The sequence below is a fragment of the Denticeps clupeoides genome, unplaced genomic scaffold (assembly GCF_900700375.1).
Source record: "Denticeps clupeoides unplaced genomic scaffold, fDenClu1.1, whole genome shotgun sequence".
Classification (NCBI taxonomy): domain Eukaryota; kingdom Metazoa; phylum Chordata; class Actinopteri; order Clupeiformes; family Denticipitidae; genus Denticeps; species Denticeps clupeoides.
The window spans coordinates 58,936-72,856 of record NW_021630118.1 but is presented as its reverse complement, the minus strand read 5'-3'; the positions used below and the strand labels follow the sequence as shown (position 1 = coordinate 72,856).

The following is a 13,921-nucleotide window of genomic DNA, read 5'->3' as shown; positions in this document are numbered from 1 at the left end:
TGCTAATCTTGGTACAACATCTTCCTAGTCCCAAGTGACTCTTTGTCTAATTAAAAAAGAACAAAATATGGAACGCTTCACGGATTTGCGTGTCATCCTTTCGCAGGGGCCATGCTAATCTTCTCTGTATCGATCCAATTTTAGTATATGTAACTTGTGGAGGTGCATGATAAAAGTACTGTTAGATTGTGTAGAAAAGAAAGAAGAATAATTTGATTGGTGTCAAGAGTCATGGGAACATCACAAAGTGGGCAGGTCAATGCAGGAAAGGGGCGTGGTTCCAGGCAGTTTGTTTATTCCACGTGGTGATGTCACTGTCTGGGTCTCTGTTAAGGTTCTGGCAGCAATCTTCTGCCATTTCATTATAGTTCATGCTTTTTTGGAAGGGGAAATTTCATTCTAAAATTGGTGGTCTTCCCAGACTGAGTTTGTACCTCTGCAATTTGCTAGTGCTGACTCCTACAAAGTCCCCATATGTGGGCATCTAGACTGCATCATTCCTGATAGCGGCAGACTGCGTTTACCCTCTCACAAGCATGTTGTTCACAACTAAACCTCAAACACAATTGTCTGTGTAGAGTCAGGCCTAGAGTCAGCTAAAGAAATGTACAGTAGCTTCAGTTCTTCTTATCTTACCAAATGATTGAGATTGTCCACTACATGAGCAACTTCATTAATACCTTGACACCAGTTGCAGTTGGACATGTTTCTGATCTTCTTGTGGTATTCATCCCTGTGTGTTTGCTTTGAAAATAAAAAAAACTGAACATTTGGAATTTGGTACAGCATCTCCCTTTTCCCAAGGAACCCTAGTTCCTATTTGTCAATCAAAAGAAGTTGAAAATATGGAGCACTTCACTGATTTGTGTGTCATCCCTTTACAAGTTCCATGCTAATCTTTGTACAACCTCTTCCTAGTACCAAGTGACTCTTTGTCTAATTAAAAAAGAACAAAATATGGAACGCTTCACGGATTTGCGTGTCATTCTTTCGCAGGGGCCATGCTAATCTTCTCTGTATCGATCCAATTTTAGTATATGTGCAGCCGTAGCAAGCACATCAACAAGCTTCTCGGCTGCCACTTATAATACTGACCAAATCATTGTTCTGCTCACCAAGACCTTGTATGGAGTATTGTGTAAAAATTTGATAAAATATTTAGAGAGCAAATGCTTAGTTACCCTAATTGCATTTTCCAAGAGGCTGGTAACTTGTGGAGGTGCATGATTAAAGTATTCTTAGTTTGTGTAGCAAAGTAAGAAGAATAATTTGATTGGTGTCAAGAGTCATAGGAACATCATGAAGTGGGCAGGTCAATGCAGGAAAAGGGGCGTGGTTCCAGGCAGTGTGTTTATTCCACATGGTGATGTCACTGTCTGGGTCTCTGTTAAGGTACTGACAGCAATCTTCTGCCATTTCGTTATAGTTCATGCTTTTTTGGAAGGGGAAATTTCATTCTCAAATATGTGGTCTTCCCAGACTGTGGTTGTACCTCTGCATTTTGCTAGTGCTGACTCCTACAAAGTCCCCATATGTGGGCATCTAGACTGCATCATTCCTGATAGCGACAGACTGCGTTTACACTCTCACAAGCATTTTGTTCACAACTAAACCATAAACACAATTGTCTGCGTAGAGTCAGTCCTAGAGTCAGCTAAAGAAATGTACAGCAGCTTCAGATCTTCTAATCTTACCAAATGATTGAGATTGTCCACTACATGAGCAACTTCATTAATACATTGACACCAGTTGCATTTGGAAAAGTTTCTGATCTTCTTATGGTCTTTATCCCTGTGTGTTTGCTTTGAAAATAAAATAAATATTTAAATTTGGCACAGCAACTCCCTTTTCCCAAGGAACCCTAGTTCCTATTTGTCAATCAAAAAAAGTTGAAAATATGGAGCACTTCACTGATTTGTGTGTCATCCCTTTACAAGTTCCATGCTAATCTTGGTACAACATCTTCCTAGTCCCAAGTGACTCTTTGTCTAATTAAAAAAGAACAAAATATGGAACGCTTCACGGATTTGGCTGTCATATTTTAGTATATGTGCAGCCGTAGCAAGCACATCAACCAGCTTCTCAGCTGCCACTTATAATACTGACCATATCATTGTTCTGCTCACCAAGACCTTGTATGGAGTATTGTGTAAAAATGTGATAAAATATTTAGAGAGCAAATGATTAGTTACCCTAATTGCATTTTCCAAGAGGCTGTTAACTTGTAGAGGTGCATGATTAAAGTGTGGTCAGTTTGTGTAGCAAAGAAAGATGAATAATTTGATTGGTGTCAAGAGTCATGGGAACATCACAAAGTGGGCAGGTCAATGCAGGAAAGGGGCGTGGTTCCAGTCAGTGTGTTTATTCCATGTGGTGATGTCACTGTCTGGGTCTCTGTTAAGGTACTGGCAGCAATCTTCTGCCATTTCATTATAGTTCATGCTTTTTTGGAAGGGGAAATTTCATTCTAAAATTGGTGGTCTTCCCAGACTGAGTTTGTACCTCTGCATTTTGCTAGTGCTGACTCCTACAAAGTCCTCATATGTGGGCATCTAGACTGCATCATTCCTGATAGCGGCAGACTGCGTTTACCCTCTCACAAGCATGTTGTTCACAACTAAACCTCAAACACAATTGTCTGTGTAGAGTCAGGCCTAGAGTCAGCTAAAGAAATGTACAGTAGCTTCAGTTCTTCTTATCTTACCAAATGATTGAGATTGTCCACTACATGAGCAACTTCATTAATACTTTGACACCAGTTGCAGTTGGACATGTTTCTGATCTTCTTGTGGTATTCATCCCTGTGTGTTTGCTTTGAAAATAAAAAAAACTGAACATTTGGAATTTGGTACAGCATCTCCCTTTTCCCAAGGAACCCTAGTTCCTATTTGTCAATCAAAAGAAGTTGAAAATATGGAGCACTTCACTGATTTGTGTGTCATCCCTTTACAAGTTCCATGCTAATCTTTGTACAACATCTTCCTAGTACCAAGTGACTCTTTGTCTAATTAAAAAAGAACAAAATATGGAACGCTTCACGGATTTGCGTGTCATCCTTTCGCAGGGGCCATGCTAATCTTCTCTGTATCGATCCAATTTTAGTATATGTGCAGCCGTAGCAAGCACATCAACAAGTTTCTCGGCTGCCACTTATAATACTGACCAAATCATTGTTCTGCTCACCAAGACCTTGTATGGAGTATTGTGTAAAAATTTGATAAAATATTTAGAGAGCAAATGCTTAGTTACCCTAATGGCATTTTCCAAGAGGCTGGTAACTTGTGGAGGTGCATGATTAAAGTATTCTTAGTTTGTGTAGCAAAGTAAGAAGAATAATTTGATTGGTGTCAAGAGTCATAGGAACATCATGAAGTGGGCAGGTCAATGCAGGAAAAGGGGCGTGGTTCCAGGCAGTGTGTTTATTCCACATGGTGATGTCACTGTCTGGGTCTCTGTTAAGGTACTGGCAGCAATCTTCTGCCATTTCGTTATAGTTCATGCTTTTTTGGAAGGGGAAATTTCATTCTCAAATATGTGGTCTTCCCAGACTGAGGTTGTACCTCTGCATTTTGCTAGTGCTGACTCCTACAAAGTCCCCATATGTGGGCATCTAGACTGCATCATTCCTGATAGCGACAGACTGCGTTTACACTCTCACAAGCATTTTGTTCACAACTAAACCACAAACACAATTGTCTGCGTAGAGTCAGTCCTAGAGTCAGCTAAAGAAATGTACAGCAGCTTCAGATCTTCTAATCTTACCAAATGATTGAGATTGTCCACTACATGAGCAACTTCATTAATACATTGACACCAGTTGCATTTGGAAAAGTTTCTGATCTTCTTATGGTCTTTATCCCTGTGTGTTTGCTTTGAAAATAAAATAAATATTTAAAATTTGGCACAGCAACTCCCTTTTCCCAAGGAACCCTAGTTCCTATTTGTCAATCAAAAAAAGTTGAAAATATGGAGCACTTCACTGATTTGTGTGTCATCCCTTTACAAGTTCCATGCTAATCTTGGTACAACATCTTCCTAGTCCCAAGTGACTCTTTGTCTAATTAAAAAAGAACAAAATACGGAACGCTTCACAATTTTAGTATATGTGCAGCCGTAGCAAGCACATCAACCAGCTTCTCAGCTGCCACTTATAATACTGACCATATCATTGTTCTGCTCACCAAGACCTTGTATGGAGTATTGTGTAAAAATGTGATAAAATATTTAGAGAGCAAATGATTAGTTACCCTAATTGCATTTTCCAAGAGGCTGTTAACTTGTAGAGGTGCATGATTAAAGTGTGGTCAGTTTGTGTAGCAAAGAAAGATGAATAATTTGATTGGTGTCAAGAGTCATGGGAACATCACAAAGTGGGCAGGTCAATGCAGGAAAAGGGGCGTGGTTCCAGGCAGTGTGTTTATTCCATGTGGTGATGTCACTGTCTGGGTCTCTGTTAAGGTACTGGCAGCCATCTTCTGCCATTTCATTATAGTTCATGCTTTTTTGGAAGGGGAAATTTCATTCTCAATTATAAGGTCTTCACAGACTGAGGTTGTACCTTTGCATTTTGCTAGTTTTGACTCCTACAAAATCCCAATATGTGGGCATCTAGACTGCATCATTCCTGATAGCGACAGACTGCGTTTACCCTCTTACAAGCATGTTGTTCACAACTAAACCACAAACACAATTGTCTGTGTAGAGTCAGGCCTAGTGTCAGCTAAAGAAATCTACAGCAGCTTCAGTTTTTCTTATCATACGAAATGATTGAGATTGTCCACTACATGAGCAACTTCATTAATATATTGACACCAGATGCAGTTGGACATGTTTCTGATCTTCTTATGGAGTTCATCCTTGTGTTTTTGCTTTGAAAAAAAAAAAAACTAAACATTTGGAATTTGGCACAGCATCTCCCTTTTCCTAAGGAACCCTAGTTCCTATTTGTCAATCAAAAAAAGTTGAAAATATGGAGCACTTCACTGATTTGTGTGTCATCCCTTTACAAGTTCCATGCTAATCTTGGTACAACATCTTCCCAGTCCCAAGTGACTCTTTGTCTAATTAAAAAAGAACAAAATATGGAATGCTTCACGGATTTGCGTGTCTTCCTTTCGCAGGGGCCATGCTAAACTTCTCTGTATCGATCCAATTTTAGTATATGTGCAGCCGTAGCAAGCACATTAACCAGCTTCTCAGCTGCCACTTATAATACTGACCATATCATTGTTCTGCTCACCAAGACCTTGTATGGAGTATTGTGTAAAAATGTGATAAAATATTTGGAGAGCAAATGCTTAGTTACCATAATTGCATTTTCCAAGAGGCTGGTAACTTGTGGAGGTGCATGATTAAAGTATTCTTAGTTTGTGTAGCAAAGTAAGAAGAATAATTTGATTGGTGTCAAGAGTCATAGGAACATCATGAAGTGGGCAGGTCAATGCAGGAAAGGGGCGTGGTTCCAGGCAGTTTGTTTATTACACGTGGTGATGTCACTGTCTGGGTATCTGTTAAGGTACTGGCAGCAATCTTCTGCCATTTCATTATAGTTCATGCTTTTTTGGAAGGGGAAATTTCATTTTCAAATATGTGGTCTTCCCAGACTGTGGTTGTACTCCTGACTCCTACAAAGTCCCCATATGTGGGCATCTAGACTGCATCATTCCTGATAGCGGCAGACTGCGTTTACCCTCTTACAAGCATGTTGTTCAAAACTAAACCACAAACACAATTGTCTGCGTTGAGTCAGGCCTAGTGTCAGCTAAAGAAATGTACAGCAGCTTCAGATCTTCTAATCATACCAAATGATTGAGATTGTCCACTACATGAACAACTTCATCAATACATTGACACCAGTTGCAGTTGGAAAAGTTTCTGATCTTCTTATGGTCTTTATCCCTGTGTGTTTGCTTTGAAAATAAAATAAACATTTGAAATTTGGCACAGCATCTCCCTTTTCCTAAAGAAACCCTAGTTCCTATTTGTCAATCAAAAAAAGTTGAAAATATGGAGGACTTCACTGATTTGTGTGTCATCTTTTTGCAAGTTCCATGCTAATCTTGGTACAACCTCTTCCTAGTCCCAAGTGACTCTTTGTCTAATTAAAAAAGAACAAAATATGGAACGCTTCACGAATGTGCGTGTCATCCTTTCGCAGGGGCCATGCTAATCTTCTCTGTATCGATCCAATTTTAGTATATGTGCAGCCGTAGCAAGCACATCAACCAGCTCCTCCGCTGCCACTTATAATACTGACCATATCATTGTTCTGCTCACCAAGACCTTGTATGGAGTATTGTGTAAAAATGTGATAAAATATTTGGAGAGCAAATGCTTAGTTACCCTAATTGCATTTTCCAAGAGGCTGTTAACTTGTGGAGGTGCATGATTAAAGTGTGGTCAGTTTGTGTAGCAAAGAAAGATGAATAATTTGATTGGTGTCAAGAGTCATGGGAACATCACAAAGTGGGCAGGTCAATGCAGGAAAAGGGGCGTGGTTCCAAGTAGTGTGTTTATTCCATGTGGTGATGTCACTGTCTGGGTCTCTGTTAAGGTTCTGGCAGCCATCTTCTGCCATTTCATTATAGTTCATGCTTTTTTGGAAGGGGAAATTTCATTCTCAATTATAAGGTCTTCACAGACTGAGGTTGTACCTTTGCATTTTGCTAGTTTTGACTCCTACAAAATCCCAATATGTGGGCATCTAGACTGCATGATTGAGATTGTCCACTACATGAACAACTTCATCAATACATTGACACCAGTTGCAGTTTGAAAAGTTTCTGATCTTCTTATGGTCTTTATCGCTGTGTGTTTGCTTTGAAAATAAAAGAAACATTTGGAATTTGTCACAGCATCTTCCTTTTCCTAAGGAACCCTAGTTCCTATTTGTCAATCAAAAAAGTTGAAAATATGGAGCACTTCACTAATTTGTGGGTCATCCTTTTGCAAGTTCCATGCTAATCTTGGTACAACATCTTCCTAGTCCCAAGTGACTCTTTGTCTAATTAAAAAAGAACAAAATATGGAACGCTTCACGAATTTGCGTGTCATCCTTTCGCAGGGGCCATGCTAATCTTCTCTGTATCGATCCAATTTTAGTATATGTGCAGCCGTAGCAAGCACATCAACAAGCTCCTCCGCTGCCACTTATAATACTGACCATATCATTGTTCTGCTCACCAAGACCTTGTATGGAGAATTTTGTAAAAATGTGATAAAATATTTGGAGAGCAAATGCTTTGTTACCCTAAATGCAATTTCCAAGAGGCTGGTAACTTGTGGAGGTGCATCATTAAAGTATGGTCAGTTTGTGTAGCAAAGAAAGAAGAATAATTTGATTGGTGTCAAGAGTCAAAGGAACATCACAAAGTGGGCAGGTCAATGCAGGAAAGGGGCGTGGTTCCAGGCAGTGTGTTTATTCCACGTGGTGATGTCACTGTCTGGGTCTCTGTTAAGGTACTGGCAGCCATCTTCTGCCATTTCATTATAGTTCATGCTTTTTTGGAAGGGGAAATTTCATTCTCAAATATGTGGTCTTCCCAGACTGAGGTGGGACCTTTGCATTTTGCTAGTTTTGACTCCTACAAAATCCCAATATGTGGGCATCTAGACTGCATCATTCCTGATAGCGGCAGACTGCGTTTACCCTCTTACAAGCATGTTGTTCAAAACTAAACCACAAACACAATTGTCTGCGTAGAGTACGTCCTAGAGTCAGCTAAAGAAATGTACAGCAGCTTCAGTTCTTCTTATCATACGAAATGATTGAGATTGTCCACTACATGAGCAACTTCATTAATACCTTGACACCAGTTGCAGTTGGATATGTTTCTGACCTTCTTATGGTATTCATCCCTGTGTGTTTGCTTTGAAAATAAAATAAACTGAACATTTGGAATTTGGCACAGCATCTTCCTTTTCCCAAGGAACCCTAGTTCCTATTTGTCAATCAAAAAAAGTTGAAAATATGGAGCACTTCACTGATTTGTGTGTCATCCCTTTACAAGTTCCATGCTAATCTTGGTACAACATCTTCCTAGTCCCAAGTGACTCTTTGTCTAATTAAAAAAGAACAAAAAACGGAACGCTTCACAATTTTAGTATATGTGCAGCCGTAGCAAGCACATCAACAAGCTTCTCAGCTGCCACTTATAATACTGACCATATCATTGTTCTGCTCACCAAGACCTTGTATGGAGTATTGTGTAAAAATTTGATAAAATATTTAGAGAGCAAATGCTTAGTTACCCTAATTGCATTTTCCAAGAGGCTGGTAACTTGTGGAGGTGCATGATTAAAGTATTCTTAGTTTGTGTAGCAAAGTAAGAAGAATAATTTGATTGTTGTCAAGAGTCAGAGGAACATCACAAAGTGGGCAGGTCAATGCAGGAAAGGGGCGTGGTTCCAGGCAGCGTGTTTATTCCACGTGGTGATGTCACTGTCTGGGTCTCTGTTAAGGTACTGGCAGCCATCTTCTGCCATTTCATTATAGTTCATGCTTTTTTGGCAGGGGAAATTTCATTCTCAAATATGTGGTCTTCCCAGACTGTGGTTGTACCTTTGCATTTTGCTAGTTTTGACTCCTACAAAATCCCCATATGTGGGCATCTAGACTGCATCATTCCTGATAGCGACAGACTTTGTTTACCCTCTCACTAGCATGTTGTTCAAAACTAAACCACAAACACAATTGTCTGCGTAGAGTCAGGCCTAGAGTCAGCTAAAGAAGTGTACAGCAGCTTCAGTTCTTCTTATCATACCAAATGATTGAGATTGTCCACTACATGAGCAACTTCATTAATACATTGACACCAGATGCAGTTGGACATGTTTCTGACCTTCTTATGGTGTTCATCCTTGTGTTATTGCTTTGAAAAAAAAAAAAAACGAAACATTTGGAATTTGGCACAGCATCTTCTTTTTCCTAAGGAACCCTAGTTCCTATTTGTCAATCAAAAAAAGTTGAAAATATGGAGCACTTCACTGATTTGTGTGTCATCTTTTTGCAAGTTCCATGCTAATCTTGGTACAACATCTTCCTAGTCCCAAGTGACTCTTTGTCTAATTAAAAAAGAACAAAATATGGAACGCTTCACGGATTTGCGTGTCATCCTTTCGCAGGGGCCATGCTAATCTTCTCTGTATCGATCCAATTTTAGTATATGTGCAGCCGTAGCAAGCACATCAACAAGCTTCTCAGCTGCCACTTATAATACTGACCATATCATTGTTCTGCTCACCAAGACCTTGTATGGAGTATTGTGTAAAAATGTGATCAAATATTTGGACAGCAAATGCTTAGTTACCCTTATTGCATTTTTCAAGAGACTGGTAACTTGTGGAGGTGCATGATAAAAGTACTGTTAGATTGTGTAGAAAAGAAAGAAGAATAATTTGATTGGTGTCAAGAGTCATGGGAACATCACAAAGTGGGCAGGTCAATGCAGGAAAGGGGCGTGGTTCCAGATAGTGTGTTTATTCCACGTGGTGATGTCACTGTCTGGGTCTCTGTTAAGGTACTGGCAGCAATCTTCTGCCATTTCATTATAGTTCATGCTTTTTTGGAAGGGGAAATTTCATTCTAAAATTGGTGGTCTTCCCAGACTGAGTTTGTACCTCTGCATTTTGCTAGTGCTGACTCCTACAAAGTCCTCATATGTGGGCATCTAGACTGCATCATTCCTGATAGCGGCAGACTGCGTTTACCCTCTCACAAGCATGTTGTTCACAACTAAACCTCAAACACAATTGTCTGTGTAGAGTCAGGCCTAGAGTCAGCTAAAGAAATGTACAGTAGCTTCAGTTCTTCTTATCTTACCAAATGATTGAGATTGTCCACTACATGAGCAACTTCATTAATACCTTGACACCAGTTGCAGTTGGACATGTTTCTGATCTTCTTGTGGTATTCATCCCTGTGTGTTTGCTTTGAAAATAAAAAAAACTGAACATTTGGAATTTGGTACAGCATCTCCCTTTTCCCAAGGAACCCTAGTTCCTATTTGTCAATCAAAAGAAGTTGAAAATATGGAGCACTTCACTGATTTGTGTGTCATCCCTTTACAAGTTCCATGCTAATCTTTGTACAACATCTTCCTAGTACCAAGTGACTCTTTGTCTAATTAAAAAAGAACAAAATATGGAACGCTTCACGGATTTGCGTGTCATCCTTTCGCAGGGGCCATGCTAATCTTCTCTGTATCGATCCAATTTTAGTATATGTGCAGCCGTAGCAAGCACATCAACAAGCTTCTCGGCTGCCACTTATAATACTGACCAAATCATTGTTCTGCTCACCAAGACCTTGTATGGAGTATTGTGTAAAAATTTGATAAAATATTTAGAGAGCAAATGCTTAGTTACCCTAATTGCATTTTCCAAGAGGCTGGTAACTTGTGGAGGTGCATGATTAAAGTATTCTTAGTTTGTGTAGCAAAGTAAGAAGAATAATTTGATTGGTGTCAAGAGTCATAGGAACATCATGAAGTGGGCAGGTCAATGCAGGAAAAGGGGCGTGGTTCCAGGCAGTGTGTTTATTCCACATGGTGATGTCACTGTCTGGGTCTCTGTTAAGGTACTGGCAGCAATCTTCTGCCATTTCGTTATAGTTCATGCTTTTTTGGAAGGGGAAATTTCATTCTCAAATATGTGGTCTTCCCAGACTGTGGTTGTACCTCTGCATTTTGCTAGTGCTGACTCCTACAAAGTCCCCATATGTGGGCATCTAGACTGCATCATTCCTGATAGCGACAGACTGCGTTTACACTCTCACAAGCATTTTGTTCACAACTAAACCATAAACACAATTGTCTGCGTAGAGTCAGTCCTAGAGTCAGCTAAAGAAATGTACAGCAGCTTCAGATCTTCTAATCTTACCAAATGATTGAGATTGTCCACTACATGAGCAACTTCATTAATACATTGACACCAGTTGCATTTGGACATGTTTCTGATCTTCTTATGGTCTTTATCCCTGTGTGTTTGCTTTGAAAATAAAATAAATATTTAAAATTTGGCACAGCAACTCCCTTTTCCCAAGGAACCCTAGTTCCTATTTGTCAATCAAAAAAAGTTGAAAATATGGAGCACTTCACTGATTTGTGTGTCATCCCTTTACAAGTTCCATGCTAATCTTGGTACAACATCTTCCTAGTCCCAAGTGACTCTTTGTCTAATTAAAAAAGAACAAAATACGGAACGCTTCACAATTTTAGTATATGTGCAGCCGTAGCAAGCACATCAACCAGCTTCTCAGCTGCCACTTATAATACTGACCATATCATTGTTCTGCTCACCAAGACCTTGTATGGAGTATTGTGTAAAAATGTGATAAAATATTTAGAGAGCAAATGATTAGTTACCCTAATTGCATTTTCCAAGAGGCTGTTAACTTGTAGAGGTGCATGATTAAAGTGTGGTCAGTTTGTGTAGCAAAGAAAGATGAATAATTTGATTGGTGTCAAGAGTCATGGGAACATCACAAAGTGGGCAGGTCAATGCAGGAAAGGGGCGTGGTTCCAGTCAGTGTGTTTATTCCATGTGGTGATGTCACTGTCTGGGTCTCTGTTAAGGTACTGGCAGCCATCTTCTGCCATTTCATTATAGTTCATGCTTTTTTGGAAGGGGAAATTTCATTCTCAATTATAAGGTCTTCACAGACTGAGGTTGTACCTTTGCATTTTGCTAGTTTTGACTCCTACAAAATCCCAATATGTGGGCATCTAGACTGCATCATTCCTGATAGCGACAGACTGCGTTTACCCTCTCACAAGCATGTTGTTCAAAACTAAACCACAAACACAATTGTCTGTGTAGAGTCAGTCCTAGTGTCAGCTAAAGAAATCTACAGCAGCTTCAGTTCTTCTTATCATACCAAATGATTGAGATTGTCCACTACATGAGCAACTTCATTAATATATTGACACCAGATGCAGTTGGACATGTTTCTGATCTTCTTATGGAGTTCATCCTTGTGTTTTTGCTTTGAAAAAAAAAAAAACTAAACATTTGGAATTTGGCACAGCATCTCCCTTTTCCTAAGGAACCCTAGTTCCTATTTGTCAATCAAAAAAAGTTGAAAATATGGAGCACTTCACTGATTTGTGTGTCATCCCTTTACAAGTTCCATGCTAATCTTGGTACAACATCTTCCCAGTCCCAAGTGACTCTTTGTCTAATTAAAAAAGAACAAAATATGGAACGCTTCACGGATTTGCGTGTCTTCCTTTCGCAGGGGCCATGCTAATCTTCTCTGTATCGATCCAATTTTAGTATATGTGCAGCCGTAGCAAGCACATCAACAAGCTTCTCAGCTGCCACTTATAATACTGACCATATCATTGTTCTGCTCACCAAGACCTTGTATGGAGTATTGTGTAAAAATGTGATAAAATATTTGGAGAGCAAATGCTTAGTTACCATAATTGCATTTTCCAAGAGGCTGGTAACTTGTGGAGGTGCATGATTAAAGTATTCTTAGTTTGTGTAGCAAAGTAAGAAGAATAATTTGATTGGTGTCAAGAGTCATAGGAACATCATGAAGTGGGCAGGTCAATGCAGGAAAGGGGCGTGGTTCCAGGCAGTTTGTTTATTACACGTGGTGATGTCACTGTCTGGGTATCTGTTAAGGTACTGGCAGCAATCTTCTGCCATTTCATTATAGTTCATGCTTTTTTGGAAGGGGAAATTTCATTCTCAAATATGTGGTCTTCCCAGACTGTGGTTGTACTCCTGACTCCTACAAAGTCCCCATATGTGGGCATCTAGACTGCATCATTCCTGATAGCGGCAGACTGCGTTTACCCTCTTACAAGCATGTTGTTCAAAACTAAACCACAAACACAATTGTCTGCGTTGAGTCAGGCCTAGAGTCAGCTAAAGAAATGTACAGCAGCTTCAGATCTTCTAATCATACCAAATGATTGAGATTGTCCACTACATGAACAACTTCATCAATACATTGACACCAGTTGCAGTTGGAAAAGTTTCTGATCTTCTTATGGTCTTTATCCCTGTGTGTTTGCTTTGAAAATAAAATAAACATTTGGAATTTGGCACAGCATCTCCCTTTTCCTAAAGAAACCCTAGTTCCTATTTGTCAATCAAAAAAAGTTGAAAATATGGAGGACTTCACTGATTTGTGTGTCATCTTTTTGCAAGTTCCATGCTAATCTTGGTACAACCTCTTCCTAGTCCCAAGTGACTCTTTGTCTAATTAAAAAAGAACAAAATATGGAACGCTTCACGAATGTGCGTGTCATCCTTTCGCAGGGGCCATGCTAATCTTCTCTGTATCGATCCAATTTTAGTATATGTGCAGCCGTAGCAAGCACATCAACCAGCTCCTCCGCTGCCACTTATAATACTGACCATATCATTGTTCTGCTCACCAAGACCTTGTATGGAGTATTGTGTAAAAATGTGATAAAATATTTGGAGAGCAAATGCTTAGTTACCCTAATTGCATTTTCCAAGAGGCTGTTAACTTGTGGAGGTGCATGATTAAAGTGTGGTCAGTTTGTGTAGCAAAGAAAGAAGAATAATTTGATTGGTGTCAAGAGTCATGGGAACATCACAAAGTGGGCAGGTCAATGCAGGAAAAGGGGCGTGGTTCCAGGCAGTGTGTTTATTCCACGTGGTGATGTCACTGTCTGGGTCTCTGTTAAGGTACTGGCAGCCATCTTCTGCCATTTCATTATAGTTCATGCTTTTTTGGAAGGGGAAATTTCATTCTCAATTATAAGGTCTTCACAGACTGAGGTTGTACCTTTGCATTTTGCTAGTTTTGACTCCTACAAAATCCCAATATGTGGGCATCTAGACTGCATGATTGAGATTGTCCACTACATGAACAACTTCATCAATACATTGACACCAGTTGCAGTTTGAAAAGTTTCTGATCTTCTTATGGTCTTTATCG

The 13,921-nt window shown here is 39.6% G+C and overlaps 15 non-coding genes across 15 annotated transcripts; 5 read left to right on the top strand and 10 right to left on the bottom strand.

The window, feature by feature from the left end:
- Nucleotides 1-61: 61 nt before the first annotated feature.
- LOC114783943 (U6 spliceosomal RNA) lies at nt 62-166 on the bottom strand. The gene has a single exon (XR_003748695.1). It is a non-coding gene; the product is annotated as a U6 spliceosomal RNA (small nuclear RNA).
- A 785-nt stretch (nt 167-951) lies between these two features.
- On the bottom strand, nt 952-1,058 carry LOC114783935 (U6 spliceosomal RNA). Its single transcript, XR_003748687.1, has one exon. It is a non-coding gene; the product is annotated as a U6 spliceosomal RNA (small nuclear RNA).
- A 371-nt stretch (nt 1,059-1,429) lies between these two features.
- LOC114783986 (U1 spliceosomal RNA) lies at nt 1,430-1,589 on the top strand. The gene has a single exon (XR_003748735.1). It is a non-coding gene; the product is annotated as a U1 spliceosomal RNA (small nuclear RNA).
- A 1,430-nt stretch (nt 1,590-3,019) lies between these two features.
- LOC114783868 (U6 spliceosomal RNA) lies at nt 3,020-3,126 on the bottom strand. Its single transcript, XR_003748625.1, has one exon. It is a non-coding gene; the product is annotated as a U6 spliceosomal RNA (small nuclear RNA).
- A 371-nt stretch (nt 3,127-3,497) lies between these two features.
- LOC114783978 (U1 spliceosomal RNA) lies at nt 3,498-3,657 on the top strand. Its single transcript, XR_003748727.1, has one exon. It is a non-coding gene; the product is annotated as a U1 spliceosomal RNA (small nuclear RNA).
- A 1,418-nt stretch (nt 3,658-5,075) lies between these two features.
- LOC114783956 (U6 spliceosomal RNA) lies at nt 5,076-5,182 on the bottom strand. Its single transcript, XR_003748707.1, has one exon. It is a non-coding gene; the product is annotated as a U6 spliceosomal RNA (small nuclear RNA).
- Nucleotides 5,183-6,112: 930 nt separating this feature from the next.
- On the bottom strand, nt 6,113-6,219 carry LOC114783856 (U6 spliceosomal RNA). The gene has a single exon (XR_003748613.1). It is a non-coding gene; the product is annotated as a U6 spliceosomal RNA (small nuclear RNA).
- A 799-nt stretch (nt 6,220-7,018) lies between these two features.
- LOC114783852 (U6 spliceosomal RNA) lies at nt 7,019-7,125 on the bottom strand. The gene has a single exon (XR_003748609.1). It is a non-coding gene; the product is annotated as a U6 spliceosomal RNA (small nuclear RNA).
- A 370-nt stretch (nt 7,126-7,495) lies between these two features.
- Nucleotides 7,496-7,659, top strand: LOC114783831 (U1 spliceosomal RNA). The gene has a single exon (XR_003748588.1). It is a non-coding gene; the product is annotated as a U1 spliceosomal RNA (small nuclear RNA).
- Nucleotides 7,660-8,497: 838 nt separating this feature from the next.
- LOC114783994 (U1 spliceosomal RNA) lies at nt 8,498-8,657 on the top strand. Its single transcript, XR_003748743.1, has one exon. It is a non-coding gene; the product is annotated as a U1 spliceosomal RNA (small nuclear RNA).
- A 421-nt stretch (nt 8,658-9,078) lies between these two features.
- Nucleotides 9,079-9,185, bottom strand: LOC114783867 (U6 spliceosomal RNA). Its single transcript, XR_003748624.1, has one exon. It is a non-coding gene; the product is annotated as a U6 spliceosomal RNA (small nuclear RNA).
- A 950-nt stretch (nt 9,186-10,135) lies between these two features.
- On the bottom strand, nt 10,136-10,242 carry LOC114783866 (U6 spliceosomal RNA). Its single transcript, XR_003748623.1, has one exon. It is a non-coding gene; the product is annotated as a U6 spliceosomal RNA (small nuclear RNA).
- A 371-nt stretch (nt 10,243-10,613) lies between these two features.
- Nucleotides 10,614-10,773, top strand: LOC114783985 (U1 spliceosomal RNA). Its single transcript, XR_003748734.1, has one exon. It is a non-coding gene; the product is annotated as a U1 spliceosomal RNA (small nuclear RNA).
- A 1,417-nt stretch (nt 10,774-12,190) lies between these two features.
- On the bottom strand, nt 12,191-12,297 carry LOC114783929 (U6 spliceosomal RNA). The gene has a single exon (XR_003748682.1). It is a non-coding gene; the product is annotated as a U6 spliceosomal RNA (small nuclear RNA).
- Nucleotides 12,298-13,227: 930 nt separating this feature from the next.
- Nucleotides 13,228-13,334, bottom strand: LOC114783855 (U6 spliceosomal RNA). The gene has a single exon (XR_003748612.1). It is a non-coding gene; the product is annotated as a U6 spliceosomal RNA (small nuclear RNA).
- Nucleotides 13,335-13,921: the final 587 nt, after the last annotated feature.